Here is a 16,155-nt window from a genome sequence, read left to right as displayed (position 1 = left end):
AATATGGCTTGGAGGAAAACCAGGGCTTTGAATTTTTTCAGTTCTAAGAGGAATGAAGAAGAAGGAGAAAGTGAGAGAAAGCAGAGGTTAGTGTTTTGTTTTCTTTTCAGTTGGTCTTTGTTTTCTTTCAGTTGGACTTTCTTTTCTTTCAGTTGGACTTTCTTTTCTTTCAGTTAGACTTTATTTTCTTTCAGTTGGACTTTCTTTTCTTTCAGTTGGACCAACTGAAAGAAATAATGGGCCAACTGAAAGAAATAATGGACTAACTGAAACAAAATGAAGACTACTTGAAGAAAAATGTAGACTACCTGAAAAAGAATAAAGACCAACTGAAACCCAAGTAAGTCTAACTGAAGCACAAAAACCCACTGAAAAACAAAGAAGACTAACTGAAAACAAAATGAAGACTACCTGAAAACAAATTGGAACCACCTGAAAAAAAATGAAGACTACCTGAAAAAAATTGGAACCACCTGAAAGTCGTCCGACCAAGATTATGGTTGGACGAGTCCGACACAATACGTTCTCTTAACTTTTTCATAAGAAAATTGGATTAGTATTGAAGCCCTTTTTTTTTTTTAATGAATGTGCGGTATGTGCCAAATTATTTGCGCCATTATCTCATGAATGCTGCCTTTTTGGAAAATCTAAAGTTTAATAAAAAAATCGTAATACTCCCTCCGTCCCAAAATATAGTTCCCATTTCCCTTTTTTCACGGTAATTTATGCAAGTTGGGATAGTAAAGATTTTTTGTTTATTTAAATAAATGTTGTATGGGAAAAGATGATTTTAGGAGAGAGAATGAAGATAATTGGTGAAAGAGCATTAATTGTAACATTTTGGTTGAATAAAGAAAGGAAAAAACAAAATTCAAGAAGCAAATAAATGATGGGACACGATTTTTCTAGACAAATTACGGAAAAATGTGGAACTAAATATGAAAATGGGAACTATATTTTGAGACACCCTAAATGGAAATGAGAACTATATTTTGGGACGGAGGGAGTATATGACTAATATATATACTTCTTCCGTTTCCTAAAGATCTTCCCTCTTTTCGTTTAAGTGCGTTTCCAAAAGATCTTCCCTCTTTTACTTTATTCCTTATTTGGAATTTTTTTTCCCCTTTTTACCCTCTCATGTCCCTATCATATGGTCCACTATTACATTATTAATTCAATTGTACTATATTTCTCTCTCCTACTTTAACTCCTTTTTATTTGGTTATTTATCTTAACCCCTTTCTCTCTCATACTTTACCCACCCTATACCCCACACAAATGGATCCTCCTTGATATTTGTAGGAATAGTAACAAGGAAGATCTTTATTCTTTAGGAAACGGAGGTAGTACTATTGATAGTCAAAAATCATTTGGGTCATTTTCCTTTCGTTCTTGGTCTGTAAAGGGGACATCATATACCAATAACTTTAAGGACCAAAATAAACATGTAGAAGTCTCAAGCATAGTTGCGTTGCCCGCAGGGTGGACGTGATGGATGGTGGCCTGAGGGTAGGGAGGGGAAAGGGAATGAAAGGGGTATTGTGTACACCTTCCTTCATTGTTCCACTAGAATATTTTGCACGCGATGCGTGCTTGAATCTTTTCGAAACAGAAACTCGATTTTCTTCAGCGTAAGAGTCAAAATTTGAACATTAGACATACAAAGTATAATTGTTTTTAGTTGCAAAATTTCATTGGTTTATTTTCTGTCACTTAAGTCTCTCACCATTCTTTTTGTTTTTTTTTACATTTCAAAGTTAAATTCTATGAACAAAATAGAAATTTTATTGAATTTATTTATGATTTCTAATAATATAATTTTTTAGTTGATTTTTGAATTAAGTACAATAATTCAAAAATTGTAAAGAAAGTGGACACTTTAATTTCAAGTCAATTTTTTCATAGGTTGTAGTTTGTAAGTGAATTTTTAAGTTTTTGTAAAGTTTTCTTATTTTAGTGATTTGCATAGCGTAAATTATGCAATTTTATGATTTTAGTTGACTTGTGAGTGATTGTTATAATTATATTTTTGGTACTTTTGTCTGAAGCCCTCTTTGATTTGTAAGTGAATTTGTAATTTAGAATGACAATGGGGTAACATAGTCTTTTCATTTGGGGACACCATAGTTCCCCCCTTCCCTTATATAATAGAAATATGTTGTACTTTAATTCTTGAATGATATTTTACATAAACCTTTTTACCTTGATAATTAATCGCTATTAATTCTGATTTCACTACAAATACACCTCTATTTTTTTTATCATGACCCACCATTAATTGTGAATGGTTCTTGAGAATAGTGATTTGTAAGTAAATTTTTGTAAATGTTGTTATATGTATTGACGTTTTAGGTTATTAGTTTTAGTTTGTATGTTAATTTTAAGTTTTAATAAAGTTTCCTAATTACTTGAGTGATTTGCGTGATTTTTATAACGTGATTTTCTCAATTGTATGAGTGATTTGTAAAGTCTTCTTTTAAGTGATTTGTGAATGATTTGTGAGTGAGTGTTGTAAATTAATTTTCGGTAGTTTTCTTGAGTATCGATTTTGATCTTAACATTCCTTTTGTAATTTAGAAAGGAAAGGGGGGCAAAATAGGCATTTCAAAAAAGGACACCATTGCTCCCCCCTTCCCTTATATAATAGAGATTTTTTTTCATTTTTAAACAGGTAAGAAGGAATTTGAATTTTTTAAAGTACCTCTGCAAAGAACTCTTGTTATAAATTAGTCACCTCCTTAAATCTTCTTCCTACATTTACTGTTTCTTATTTGGTAAAGGTTGTCACACACACTACTTAACTTGTTTAACCTACACAATCCCTATTAGGGGTGTTAACGAGCCGAACCGAGACCGAACATACCCAGGCTCGGCTCGGCTCGAGAATGAATGAGTTCGAGCTCGGCTCGAGCTCGAAGCTCGTCGAGCCTAAAAAATTTAGGCTCAGTTCGAGCTCGAAACGAACAAAACCAGGCTAGGCTCGGCTCGAAGCTCGGCTCGTGAAATTAAAATTTTAATAATTGAATGAAAATTTAGCTTAACATTGACCAAGACTTTAGATATAGCCCAATGTTTTGCCAAACTTTTTATAAGTATGGATGTCAGGCTAATTTTCATCAAATAATGCAAGCCCAACAACCATACATTCTACTCCTATCTATACCCCATATTTAATACAAGAGGTCCCTTATTACTCTTGCTTTCTCCCCAATGTGGGACTTTTAAAATCCCAACAAAGGAACTCACTTAGGCTCTATAGCGAGCAACGAGAAAAAGAAGAGATGGGTGCTTTAGATTTTTCTATCATGCGCCTTTTATATTTGGAGATGTGAAGTTTTGCTTTTGCCTCACCGATGTGGGACTTATAAACCTTAACTAAATAAGCTCAACATTATGTTTTGTCAAACTCTTTATAAGTATGGATGTTAGGATAATTTTCATTAAATATGACAAGCCCAACAAAAAAATCCCAACAAAGGAACCCACTTAGGCTCTACAAAGGGCACCAAGAAGAGATGGGTGTAGTTGTTTTCCATATCATGCACATTTTATATTTAGAGATGTGAAGTTTTGCTTTTGTCTCAACAATGTGGGACTTATAAACCTTAACTAAATAATTCACAAACACTGTGCATTAATTTTATGCCAATCTAAGTTTCTAGGCTTTGCATATTTAATGATTGTCCAACATTTTAAAATAAGACAAATCAAACAAGAATTATAATGAACTTAAATGGTAATAAGATTATATAGGGAAAACAAGGTTGTAACACCCCGTATTTTTATACCCGTTAAATAATTATCTGTATTAATTTATTTAATGAAAATGATTTCAAATTTCTTTTATTAAAAATATATTTTTTTTTACTAACTTTGACTTTATCTTTGAAGTGGTTAAAAAAAAAAAACTGATTCCTAGATTACTAGGTTACTATCTAATACTTAGCACTATATTGTTAGTATTATAGGAGAGAGGAAATTAGAAAAAAAAAAAGAAAGGAAAATAAAGTAGGAGTTGTACTGCTCCTAGTTTCCAAACACCAAAACCCACGTTTCACTTTACCTTTCTTTTCTTTCTTCTTCAACTTTTGCTCAACAAATACCTCCATTGAAGCTACAATTTTTATCATTTACCACCATCAAACATCAACTCTATCCATCCATATTAATCATATCTTGATTTTGGGGGTATCTTGAAGAGGGAGAATCGAGTTTTGGCTTTGCGGTTTCAGGTCGTGAATCAATTCAAAGAGCGTTTTTTTGGGGTTCCTTGTAGAGAGTAATTCACCCTATTATTCCCTTATCAAGTAAGTTATATCTTAAGTTTTATTTTCGTATTTGGTGATTTATTTTCAGAATTTGGGTTTTATAAATTAGGGTTCATAAGAAATCGAATTGGGGAAATTCCTACTATGCGAAATTGGTATAATTCGGTTGTGTTTCATGTTTAATTCGACTTAGTTAATGTATTTTCGAGTTGGATTTGTGAAATTATTGTTTTAAAGTTTACTCTAAAATTACTTGTTATATGTGGATTGTTGGTTCTGTTTTGCACGCAGCTACTGTTTTGGCCTTTTTTCGATAATTCTTCGGTTTTAGACCTTGGTTTCTTCATGAAAGTTGTAGAGCTTGAAGAGTTAATGAATTTAGCTCAAGAATTGCGTGATTTGGAGTTGTATACTAGGAGTTATGCCTTGCAAGTTCTTGCTGTTTAGCTGTTTTGGGGTTATGGTGGTGGCGTTAAATTGTTATTGGGATTGTTGTGTTGTGTTGGTGTGGTGATGTGGTGTTGTAGAATGTATATAAAAAAAAAAGGGTTTATGGTTTGTGCAACTCACATTTGATTGAAAATCAACTTACAAAATTCAAGATAACATGATGAACCCACTTTCATGATGTAAATCGATCTAGACATGAGTTTTCAGATTTATAAAAGACAAACCTGTTAGTATTAGAGTTAATACCGTCCTTGTTATTTAACCATCCAATTTTAATAAGTTGCTCAAGTTACTTCTATTGACCTTAATCTATGAACTGTAAATCGTGACTTCTTAGATTGAGACAAGTTGAGTTGGTTTCATTTTTAGTGAAAGCTTGTTAACTATGTTGCTATCTATGGATGATTGTGTGAGGTATTACTAGTGACTTATACTATATTATTAAAATATTATAGATTGCGGGTTCGTAGAGGAACCTTTCTGACTTGAGATTGAGTTTTGTTAGCTGTGGTTGCTGATAAGGTAAGATTTCTTACTGTGCTTGTACATATGATTGAGAAACTATTTTATAATGTTTGGAAATTTGTTTTTACAACGAGATTTTTATGAAATTTATACGTTGAGATTTATATTATTCTCAATATTTATATTGAAAGAGTTTATGAGATTATTTTATGAGACTTATATTAAAAGGAGGAAGTTCCTCAATGTACCAAGTTGAGATTTTGAAAGGAGGAAGTTCCTCACCCTTACGAGGGTTTATAGAGTTTTATTGTGGGTTGCCGGTAAACGGTTTTCTCCGAGTTTGGAAGTATGTTGAGTTAACAGTGTCTCAACAATATATTTTAGTAGTTGGGAGTATGTTGATCAATACTCTTGCCACTTGTCTTCCTTCTTGGTACGTTATTAAGTTAGGGGTATGCATACTAGGGACTTTGGTGTTTACCTTGTCTAGTGAGCCTAGCTAGCTCATTGATTTTTATATTACTTCCTACTCACAGATTACGAAAGGTATATTTGAAAGTTTTACAGAATAGTTCAGAAAGAAAAAAGATCGTATTTGAGGTTATTAGAAATTATATATATATATATATATATATATATATATATATATATATATATATATATATATATATATATATATATATATATATATATATATATATATATATATATATATATATATATATATATATAATCTGTACCCTTTTAAATGAATTTGTAAGATATTCCTATATATCTTACCTGCACATTGAATAGTTTTGTTTTTTTCAGTATTAAATCTTGCTCAGCCTTTGGCTGATATTACAGTGTTTAATGTGCAGGGACTTGAAGATAGTTAGCTCCAGTTGGGTTAAAGAGTGCGTTGGATCCTTTTGATTTAATAGGACTTTATAAAGACTTCCGCTGTTATTTATTTATAAGATTTATGTTCTGGTTTGTAATAATTATTTTTACAGTCTATTTAGTTGGTCTGTAATAATTAGTTAAAACTTATTGGTTATTGTTTTAGTTAGAACCATTAGCCTTGCGGTTATTATTAATAATTATCGCGGCGTAGCACCTTTGGATTTCGAGTTTATTTATATTAAGTTGATTTTAGAAGTATTGGAAATTCAGGGTTGTTACAGTTGGTATCAGAGCTTTAGGTTACTAAGATTTCCTTAAGACGACTTTAAACAAGAATAGGTAAATAAACTTATTAAAATTGAAAAGCCGTTGTGAGGAAGTGATATGGGAAGACAAGGAATTATACTATTATGAGCCGATGATATATACTTCTCTTTTCATGTTCTTGCTTGATTTATTTATTTATTTTGTTTTCCTTCCCTTCTTTTGTTAAGAATTATTTGGTAAGGGTGAATCATTTTTGGTTTATCTTTGTTTCTATTGTGTTTTTAAGATGATGCGTAGACACGCGCGTGCCAGAAACTCAAGCTCGAATCGTATGATGCGCGGGATAGCTCAATCCACTCGAGCCTTAACTGATGCTATGGAGAAACTTGCTGAGGCTCAAGCTGCTGCTCTTAATACTCCTGTTACTCCTTGCTGGCAATGTAGTTCAAAAACGCTGTGATTTCTAAGGCAATTGACCAGAAGAAACCTTCTTCTTTTGATGGAAGGGTGACCCTACAAGATGGAGAACTGGATTAGAGAATTTGACAAAATTTTTACCACTCTCCAAGTTCCTGAGTGAGATGAGGGTTGATGCTGCTGCCTATTATCTGGTTGAGGATGCTGATATTTGGTGGACTCATAACAAGTTTGATCTAACTACTAAAGTGACTGTGGATGAGGAGGGAGAAAAGGTCATGGAAGAGAGAGAGTTTGGTTGGACTGAGTTCAAGAAGGCGATTCGTGATGATTCTTTCCAGCCCATATGAGAGGAAGAGGACGGAGTTTAATGATCTCGTGCAGGGAGATATGTAGTTCATGAGTTCTATGTGAAATTTCAGGAGTTGGCTCGTTTGCTAAGGGGTTAGTTCCTGATGAGCAGGAGAGAGCGGTGAAATTCGAGGAGAAGTTAGACCCCGATCTTCATTCTAGGATGGGAGCTGGTGAGTATGCCACAGTGAAGGAGGTGTACACTCGTGCTTGTAATGCTGAGAGGATTGAGGAAAAGAGACTAGCTGCAAAGAAGTTGAAATCCACTCCAGCAGGGTCTACTCAGGCGACAGAAAAGGGTGACACATCTGGTTCCACTGGTTACAACAAAGGCAGAGGGGGTTTCAATAAAAATCGAAACTTTGGGAACCGTGATTCTGGTGGTAACTATAACAAGGGAGGTTCCAGTCAGCAGTATTCAAAGGACAACCAGAACTCCACTTCTTCCCTAGCCAGCCCCAAGGTCAGATTCAGAGGACTGATCGGATTTTCTATTGCAAACGTTGTAGTGAGAACCACCCTGGCAAGGATTGTGATGGTAATTTGTGGAGTGTAATCACTGTGGGAGGAAAGGGCATCGTGCTTATGAATGTTTTAGTAATCCTAGATCGAGGAACTTCAAGCCTGAGATGAGTTCGAGGAATGGGGCACAAGCAGATAAGAGACCCCAGAATGGTAACAACAGTCCCTGCTCTTTCTACACCAGGGAATGCTGCACCTAATCGCAATGGAGGGACTGCAAATGCTACTCAGGGACAAGAGGTGATGTGAGGAGGAACACTGGGCAGGTTCATGTGATGAACCAGACTGAGGCAAACACCAAGGGCAACGTGGTCACTGGTACTTTTTCTATTCATTCGATGTCCGTTTATGTGCTATTTGATTCTGGTGCTTCTCATTCTTTTGTGTCTGAACTTCTTGTGAAAAAGTTAGGGTTAGAGAACTCTAGGACTTGTGATGTAGACATCTCTATTCCTTCTGGTGTGATCATAACTTGTAATAATTTGTATCCAGATGTCCCTATTATGTGTGGTAGTACCACCCTAGTAGCTGATTTGATAGCTTTTCCTTTGCATGATTTTGATGTAATTCTAGGGATGGATTGGCTTAGTAGGCATAAAGCCAAGATAGATTGTGAGAAACAAAAGGTGTCTGTAGTTGGTCCTAGTGGAGTCCATGAGTTTTATAGAGGGTCTTCTTTGAAAATCATTTCTGCTTTGACTCTAAAATCCTATTTGAGGAAGGGTTGTCCTATGTACTTGTGCCATGTTCACGACACTAGTAAGGAAGAGCCACGTGTTGGATGTTCGTATTGCTAATGAGTTTGTAGATTTTTCCTGATGATATTCCTGGCATGCCTCCGAGACGTGATGTTGAGTTCAGTGTTGACTTGATGCCTGGAACTGGACCTATTTCTAAGCCTCCTTATAGAATGGCTCCTGCTGAAATGAAAGAACTTAAGGCTCAATTAGAAGAGTTGCTTGATAAGGGCTACATTCGGCCTAGTGTATCCCCATGGGGTGCACCTGTTTTTTTGTTGAAGAATAAGGATGGGAGTCTTCGTCTATGCATTGATACAGAGAGCTCAAAATGTTACGTGAAAAACAAGTACCCCTTGCCAAGAATAGATGATTTGTTTGATCAGTTGGTGGGAGCTGGAGTTTTCTCGAAGATTGATCTGAGATCTGGATACCATCAACTTCGTATTGCAGAGAATGATATTCCTAAGCAGCTTTCAGAACTCGCTATGGGCACTATGAGTTTACTGTTATGCCCTTTGGGTTGACTAATGCTCCAGCAGTGTTCATGGACTTGATGAATCGAGTCTTCAGGCCGTACCTGGATAAGTTTGTGGTGGTGTTCATAGATGATATACTGATTTATTCAAAGGATGCTAGTGAGCATGAAGAGCATCTTCGCACTGTTCTGCAGGTTTGAGGGAGAATAAGTTGTATGCTAAGTTCTCCAAGTGCGAATTCTGGCTGGAGAAAGTTGCTTTTCTTGGTCATATCATTTCTAGGGAGGGTGTCTCAGTTGATCCATCAAAGATCCAAGCTGTTTCAGAATGGCCTACTCCAAAGAGTGTGACTGAGATTCGCAGTTTCCTTGGCTTGGCGGTTATTATAGGAGGTTTGTGAAGGACTTCTCGAAAATAGCTCTCCTTGACTGCATTGATGAGGAAGGATACTAGTATCGTTGGGATGATGATTGTGAGAAGGCATTCCAGATTTTGAAGGAGCGTCTCACCACAGCTCCTGTGTTGACCTTACCTGATGGAACCTTGAGTACGAAGTGTTCACAGATGCTTCGAAGAATGGTCTTGGTTGTGTGCTTATGCAGGATAAAAAGGTTGTTGCTTACGCTTCTAGGCAACTGAAGAACCATGAGTTGAATTATCCGACGCATGATCTAGAATTGGCAGCTGTTGTTTTTGCACTTAAGATCTGGCGATCTACTTGGCACATCATTCAAGATATTTTCAGACCACAAGAGTCTGAAATACATCTTCACTCAGAGAGAGCTGAACATGAGGCAGAGGAGATGGTTAGAGCTGATCAAGGATTATGATATGGAGATTCAATACCATGAGGGTAAGGCTAATGTTGTTGCAGATGCACTTAGTAGGAAATCCTCTCACTGTTTGCAGACCATGCGTTCGAGGAATCGTCTTCGAGAGGAGTTTCAAATCTTGATGTGGAGATAGTGCAATTGGGAGCTCAGCTTAACTCTCTTATGATTCAGTCCACTTTGTATGATGAGATCAAGAAAGCTCAAGTACATGATCAATTTTAAAGGACAAGCAAGCTAATGAGCCTGTCAATTTTACAGTGGCTGAGGATGGTAGCGTGAGATTCAAGGGGAGATGGTGTGTTCCTAATGTTCCTGAGTTGAAGGAAAAGATCTTAGAAGAAGCTCATTCAGCGTAATATTCAGTTCATCCTGGAGGGGATAAGATGTACAAGGATCTTAAGCAGACGTTTTGGTGGCCGCATATGAAGACGGATGTTGCTAAGTATGTCTCGAGATGCTTGACTTGTCAGAAGGTCAAGAGTGAGCACAAGAGGCCTCAGGGGATGATTCAGCCTTTAGAGGTTCCTACATGGAAATGGGACTCGATCTCAATGGATTTCGTTTGTGGACTTCCGAGGACACCAAAGGGAATAATATGATTTGGGTTATTGTGGATCGTCTTACCAAGTCTGCTCATTTCGTTCCCAAGAACGATACTTGGAAGCACGAACGATTAGCTACTGCTTATAGAGAGCACGTGATTAGACTTCATGGTGTTCCGAGTGATATTGTTTCGGACAGAGATCGCAGATTCTTGTCTAACTTTTGGCAGAAGCTTCAAGAAGCTTTGGGGACTAAGTTGAAGATGAGTACAAGCTTTTCATCCTGCTACAGATGGTCAGACGGAGGCACTATTCAAACATTGGAAGATATGTTGAGAGCTTGCGCCTTAGAGTTTCAGGGTCTTGGGAGGATAAGCTTGATTTGATTGAGTTCTCATATAATAACAGTTATCATTCTACCATTCAGATGGCACCATTTGAAGCTTTGTATGGTAGGCGTTGTCGTACTCCTTTGTGTTGGAGTGATATTGGTGAGTGGTTGTGATTGGTCCAGAGATGATTCAGGAGACGGTTGAGCAGGTCAAGCTCATCCAGCAGAAAATGAAGGCGGCACAAGATAGACAGAAGAGCTATGGTGATAAGCATCGTCGCCATGATGAATTTCAGGTGGGAGAGAAGGTGTTGCTTAGGGTCTCTCCTATGAAAGGAGTTATGAGATTCGGGAAGAAGGGCAAGTTAAGCCCTAAGTTCATTGGCCCGTACGAGATTCTGGAGCGAATAGGAGAGGTGGCTTATAGATTGGCGTTGCCTCCAGGCGTTGATCGTGCGCATAACGTGTTCCATGTTTCTCAGTTGCGGCGATACATTAGTGACCCTTCGCATGTGCTACAGCCAGAGTCTCTCCAGTTAGATGATAACATGACTTATGAGGAGTTTCCAGTTCAGATTCTAGATCACAAAATTCGTAAGACTCGCAAAGGTGAGACAAAGATCGTGAAGGTGCTGTGGTCAAACCACAACTCGGAGGAGTCTACTTGGGAAGCTGAGGATACGATGCGTCTTAACTCTTAAGTATCCCCATCTCTTCACCCAGGTAAATTTTTAGTTACGAGGACGTAACTCCCTTTTTAAGGGGGGTAGAATTCATATTGGTTTAGTGCATGTGTGATTGAATGAAAGTTTTCTGAAAAACTTCGATGTGTTTCACTCCCTACTTGTTATATTACAATGATTCCTATGATAAAGTTTGTGAGTTGTTTTCAGAAATAAGATTACAATGATTCCTATGATAAAGTTTGTGAGTTGTTTTCAGAAATAAGAGTATAAGTTTGATCATTTGAGTAATACTTTAAGTTTTGGGACGAAATTTATTTTAAGGGGGGTAGATTATAACACCCCGTATTTTTATACCCGTTAAATAATTATCTGTATTAATTTATTTAATGAAAATGATTTCAGATTTCTTTTATTAAAAATATTTTTTTTTACTAACTTTGACTTTATCTTTGAAGTGGTTAAAAAAACAAAAAAACTAATTCCTAGATTTACTAGGTTACTATCTAATACTTAGCACTATATTGTTAGTATTATAAGGAGAGAGGAAATTAGGAAAAAAAAAGAAAGGAAAAGAAAGTAGGAGTTGTACTGCTCCTAGTTTCCAAACACCAAAACCCACGTTTCACTTTACCTTTCTTTTCTTTCTTCTTCAAACTTTTGCTCCAACCAAATACCTCCATTGAAGCTACAATTTTTATCATTTACCACCATCAAACATCAACTCTATCCATCCATCTTAATCATATCTTGATTTTGGGAGTATCTTGAAGAGGAGAATCGAGTTTTGGCTTTGCGGTTTCGGGTCGTGAATCAATTCAAAGAGCGTTTTTTTGGGGTTCCTTGTAGAGAGTAATTTCACCCTATTACTTCCCTTAATCAAGTAAGTTATAATCTTAAGTTTTATTTTCATATTTGGTGATTTATTTTCAGAATTTGGGGTTTTATAAATTAGGGTTCATAAGAAAATCGAATTGGGGAAAATTCCTACTATGCGAAATTGGTATAATTCGGTTGTGTTTCATGTTTAATTCGACTTTGTTAATGTATTTTCGAGTTGGATTTGTGAAATTATTGTTTCTAAAGTTTACTCTAAAATTATTGTTATATGTGGATTGTTGGTTCTGTTTTGCACGCAGCTACTGTTTTGGCCTTTTTTCGATAATTCTGTCGGTTTTTAGACCTTGGTTTCTTCATGAAAGTTGTAGAGCTTGAAGAGTTAATGAATTTAGGCTCAAGAATTGCGTGATTTGGAGTTGTATACTAGGAGTTATGCCTTGTGCAAGTTCTTGCTGTTTAGCTGTTTTGGGGTTATGGTGGTGGCGTTAAATTGTTATTGGGATTGTTGTGTTGTGTTGGTGTGGTGATGTGGTGTTGTAGAATGTATATAAAAAAAAAGGGTTTATGGTTTGTGCAACTCACATTTGATTGAAAATTAACTTACAAAATTCAAGATAACATGATGAACCCACTTTCATGATGTAAATCGATCTAGACATGAGTTTTCAGATTTATAAAAGACAAACCTGTTAGTATTAGAGTTAATACCGTCCTTGTTATTTAACCATCCAATTTTAATAAGTTGCTCAAGTTACTTCTATTGACCTTAATCTATGAACTGTAAATCGTGACTTCTTAGATTAAGACAAGTTGAGTTGGTTTCATTTTAGTGAAAGCTTGTTAACTATGTTGTGCTATCTATGGATGAATTGTGTGAGGTATATACTAGTGACTTATACTATATTATTATTATATTATAGATTGCGGGTTCGTAGAGGAACCTTTCTGACTTGAGATTGAGTTTTGTTAGCTGTGGTTGCTGATAAGGTAAGATTTCTTACTGTGCTTGTACATATGAGTTGAGAAACTATTTTATAATGTTTGGAAATTTATTTTTACAACGAGATTGTTTTATGAAATTTATACGTTGAGATTTATATTATTCTCAATATTTATATTGAAAGAGTTTTTGAGATTATTTATGAGACTTATATTAAAAGGAGGAAGTTCCTCAATGTACCAAGTTGAGATTTTGAAAGGAGGAAGTTCCTCACCCTTACGAGGGTTTATAGAGTTTTATTGTGGGGTTGCCGGTAAGCGGTTTTCTCCGAGTTTGGAAGTATGTTGAGTTAACAGTGTCTCAACAATATATTTTAGTAGTTGGGAGTATGTTGATCAATACTCTTGCCACTTGTCTTCCTTCTTGGTACGTTATTAAGTTAGGGGTATGCATACTAGGGACTTTGGTGTTTACCTTGTCTAGTGAGCCTAGCTAGCTCATTAGATTTTTATTTATTACTTCCTACTCACAGATTACGAAAGGTGATATTTGAAAGTTTTACAGAATAGTTCAGAAAGAAAGATCGTATTTGAGGTTATTAGAAAGTTAATTTTATATATATAATCTGTACTCCTTTTAAATGAATTTGTAAGATATTCCTATATATCTTACCTGCACATTGAATAGTTTTGTTTTCTTTCAGTATTAAATCTTGCTCAACCTTTGGTTGATATTACAGTGTTTAATGTGCAGGGACTTGAAGATAGTTAGCTCCAGTTGGGTTAAAGAGTGCGTTGGATCCATTTTGATTTAATAGCACTTTAAAAAGACTTCCGCTGTTATTTATTTAAAAGATTTATGTTCTGGGTTGTAATTAGTAATTTTTCATTCTATTTAGTTGGTGTGTAATAATTAGTTAAAACTTATTGGTTATTATTTTAGTTTGAACCATTAGCCTTGCGGTTATTATTAATAATTATCGCGGCGTAGCACCTTTGGATTTCCGAGTTTATTTATATTAAGTTGATTTTAGAAGTATTGGAAATTCAGGGTTGTTACAAAGGTAGGTGTTTACTTCTTCTATCGATGTGGGACAATAGTTTTTTACATAAAGCCTATCTAAAACATTTTATGAACATGTTTGCGAACTTTCGAGCCGAACTCTAGTAGGCTCAGGCTCGGCTCGCTAAGGTCACGAGCCGATCTCGAACTCGAGTCGAGCCCTCTCGAGCCGAGCTTCAACCGAGCTTCAACCGAGTTTTGACTGAGCCGAGCTCGAATAGTTTGCGAGCCACCCTGGCTCATTAACACCCCTAATCCCTATTATCTCATAACTATATTCTCAGTTCTCTTATTGAAATAAACAAAAGTCTCTATTTCCATTTATATTGTCCTTTTTTTTATCTTCCTTTCCATTATCTCTGTAAATTAGAGATCTTTAGAGATAGGAGGAAATAAGATTTTAAATCGATTTTTTAACTATATACCCCTGACAATTTGTTTTTGCACCATATACCCTTTTGACTTTTGAAATTCACCATATACCCTTCACTTTTCAAAAATTAAAATACATCAAACTACCCTTTTCACTAATGGTGTTAAACTTTTGTTAGTCATTAACCCCTAATCTTTCCTAAATCTAATTAACTATTGTAAATCCTGAACCCTAACATCTTGTTTGGTAGAAAGAATTTGGAAGGAAAAAAAAGAAAGTGGAAGAGAAAGGAAGTGGAAGAGAATTTGTTACTTTTAAATGTTTGGTTCATTAAAAAAAAATTAAGTGAAAAGAAATGGGAGGAATTGGAAGGAAAGACTCTTTAATAAAATTTCACTTTCCTTTCCTCCCAAAAGTGGGGGGATTGGGAGGAAAGAAACTCTATACCAAACATGGGAAGTTAAGTTTTTTTTTCCTTTCTCTTCCATTCTTTTCTTTTCTCTTCCCTTCCTTTCTTTTCTCTTCCTTTCTTTTACTAAAAATGAACCATACACACTGTAAGTAACCCTAAAAACCATAACTAACCCTAAAACTTAACTAACCCTAAAAACCATAACTAACCCTAAAAATTTAACTAACCTTAAAAACCTAATCCTAAAAGTCCACCAGCCCCCACCCATCCCAGCCCACCACCCCCACAACTCCAACCCCATCAGCCCCCCTCCCCCGCAGCCGCGCCTCCCCCCTCCCCACCCCCCCAGCCTACCGCGTCTCCCCCTTCCCACCACCCCCAGCCTGCATCCCACCTCCCACATCCCCCCTCCCCTTCGAATCTCGCAGACCCCATCCTCTTCGAAAAATACAGGATCGATGTCCCAACACCACCCTCAAAAAACAGAGGAGAGAGAGAGAGAGCGTGAGGGTGTTGGTTTTTTTCGGCAAAAAAAGAGGAGAGAAAGTGTGGAGGTGCTGCGTTTTTCTGACGAAAAACAGAGGAGAGAGAGCGTGTGTGTGCTACATTTTTCCAGCGAAAAACAGAGGAGAGAGAGTGTGTGTGGGGGTGCTGCGTTTTTCCGGCGAAAAACAGAGGAGAGAGAGAGAACGTGTGGGGCTGGTGGGGGGTCAGGTGGTTGTGCTGGGGAGGGGCTGGTGGGAGGGGGGTAGGGAGAGAGAGAGTTAAGGTTTACTTAAGGTTAGGGTTAGGGTGGAGGAGGGGAGTTTAGGGTTAGCGTATTAGATTAGAGGTTAGGATTAGTGTTAGGGTTAGATTTAAGTTAGTTAATTAGGATTAAAGGGAGATTTAGGGGTTAATGACTAACGGAGTTTAACGCCGTTAGTCATTAAGGGTAAGTGAACATATTTTTTGAGAAGTGGGGATGGGGTATATGGTAAATTTCAAAAGTGGAAAGGGTAAATGGTACAATTTTTTTTGTCAAGGGTATATGGAGAAAAAACAAATTTGTTGAAACCCATTAAATGCCCACTTGTGAGTGTCCCACATTGGAGAAAGATGAGAGAATAAACCACTTTATAAGATAAGGAGTTACTCCTATCACCAATTGGTTTTAGGATGGAACCTCCTAACTTGTAAGTAGGCTAAACTCTCCTCCTCCTTATTGGGTTACCCAGGCCCATTTTCATATAATCTGAAAATTAACATGGTATCAGAGCCCGAGTTGTCGGTCTCGTCTAAACTGGGTATTTGAT

General features: G+C 36.4%; 2 long non-coding RNA genes across 2 annotated transcripts; both read left to right on the top strand.

Annotated features, from left to right (window-relative positions):
- The first annotated feature begins 5,176 nt into the window (after positions 1 to 5,176).
- On the top strand, positions 5,177 to 6,326 carry LOC125497019 (uncharacterized). The gene is made up of 2 exons (XR_008968876.1): positions 5,177 to 5,243; positions 6,047 to 6,326. It is a non-coding gene; the product is annotated as an uncharacterized LOC125497019 (long non-coding RNA).
- Positions 6,327 to 11,776: 5,450 nt separating this feature from the next.
- LOC104891009 (uncharacterized) lies at positions 11,777 to 14,017 on the top strand. Its single transcript, XR_789738.4, has 3 exons — positions 11,777 to 12,116; positions 12,994 to 13,060; positions 13,767 to 14,017. It is a non-coding gene; the product is annotated as an uncharacterized LOC104891009 (long non-coding RNA).
- The last annotated feature ends 2,138 nt before the right edge of the window (positions 14,018 to 16,155 follow it).

Source organism: Beta vulgaris, chromosome 4 (assembly GCF_026745355.1).
Source record: "Beta vulgaris subsp. vulgaris cultivar EL10 chromosome 4, EL10.2, whole genome shotgun sequence".
Lineage (NCBI taxonomy): Eukaryota > Viridiplantae > Streptophyta > Magnoliopsida > Caryophyllales > Amaranthaceae > Beta > Beta vulgaris.
This window is presented reverse-complemented; position numbering and strand designations above follow the sequence as displayed.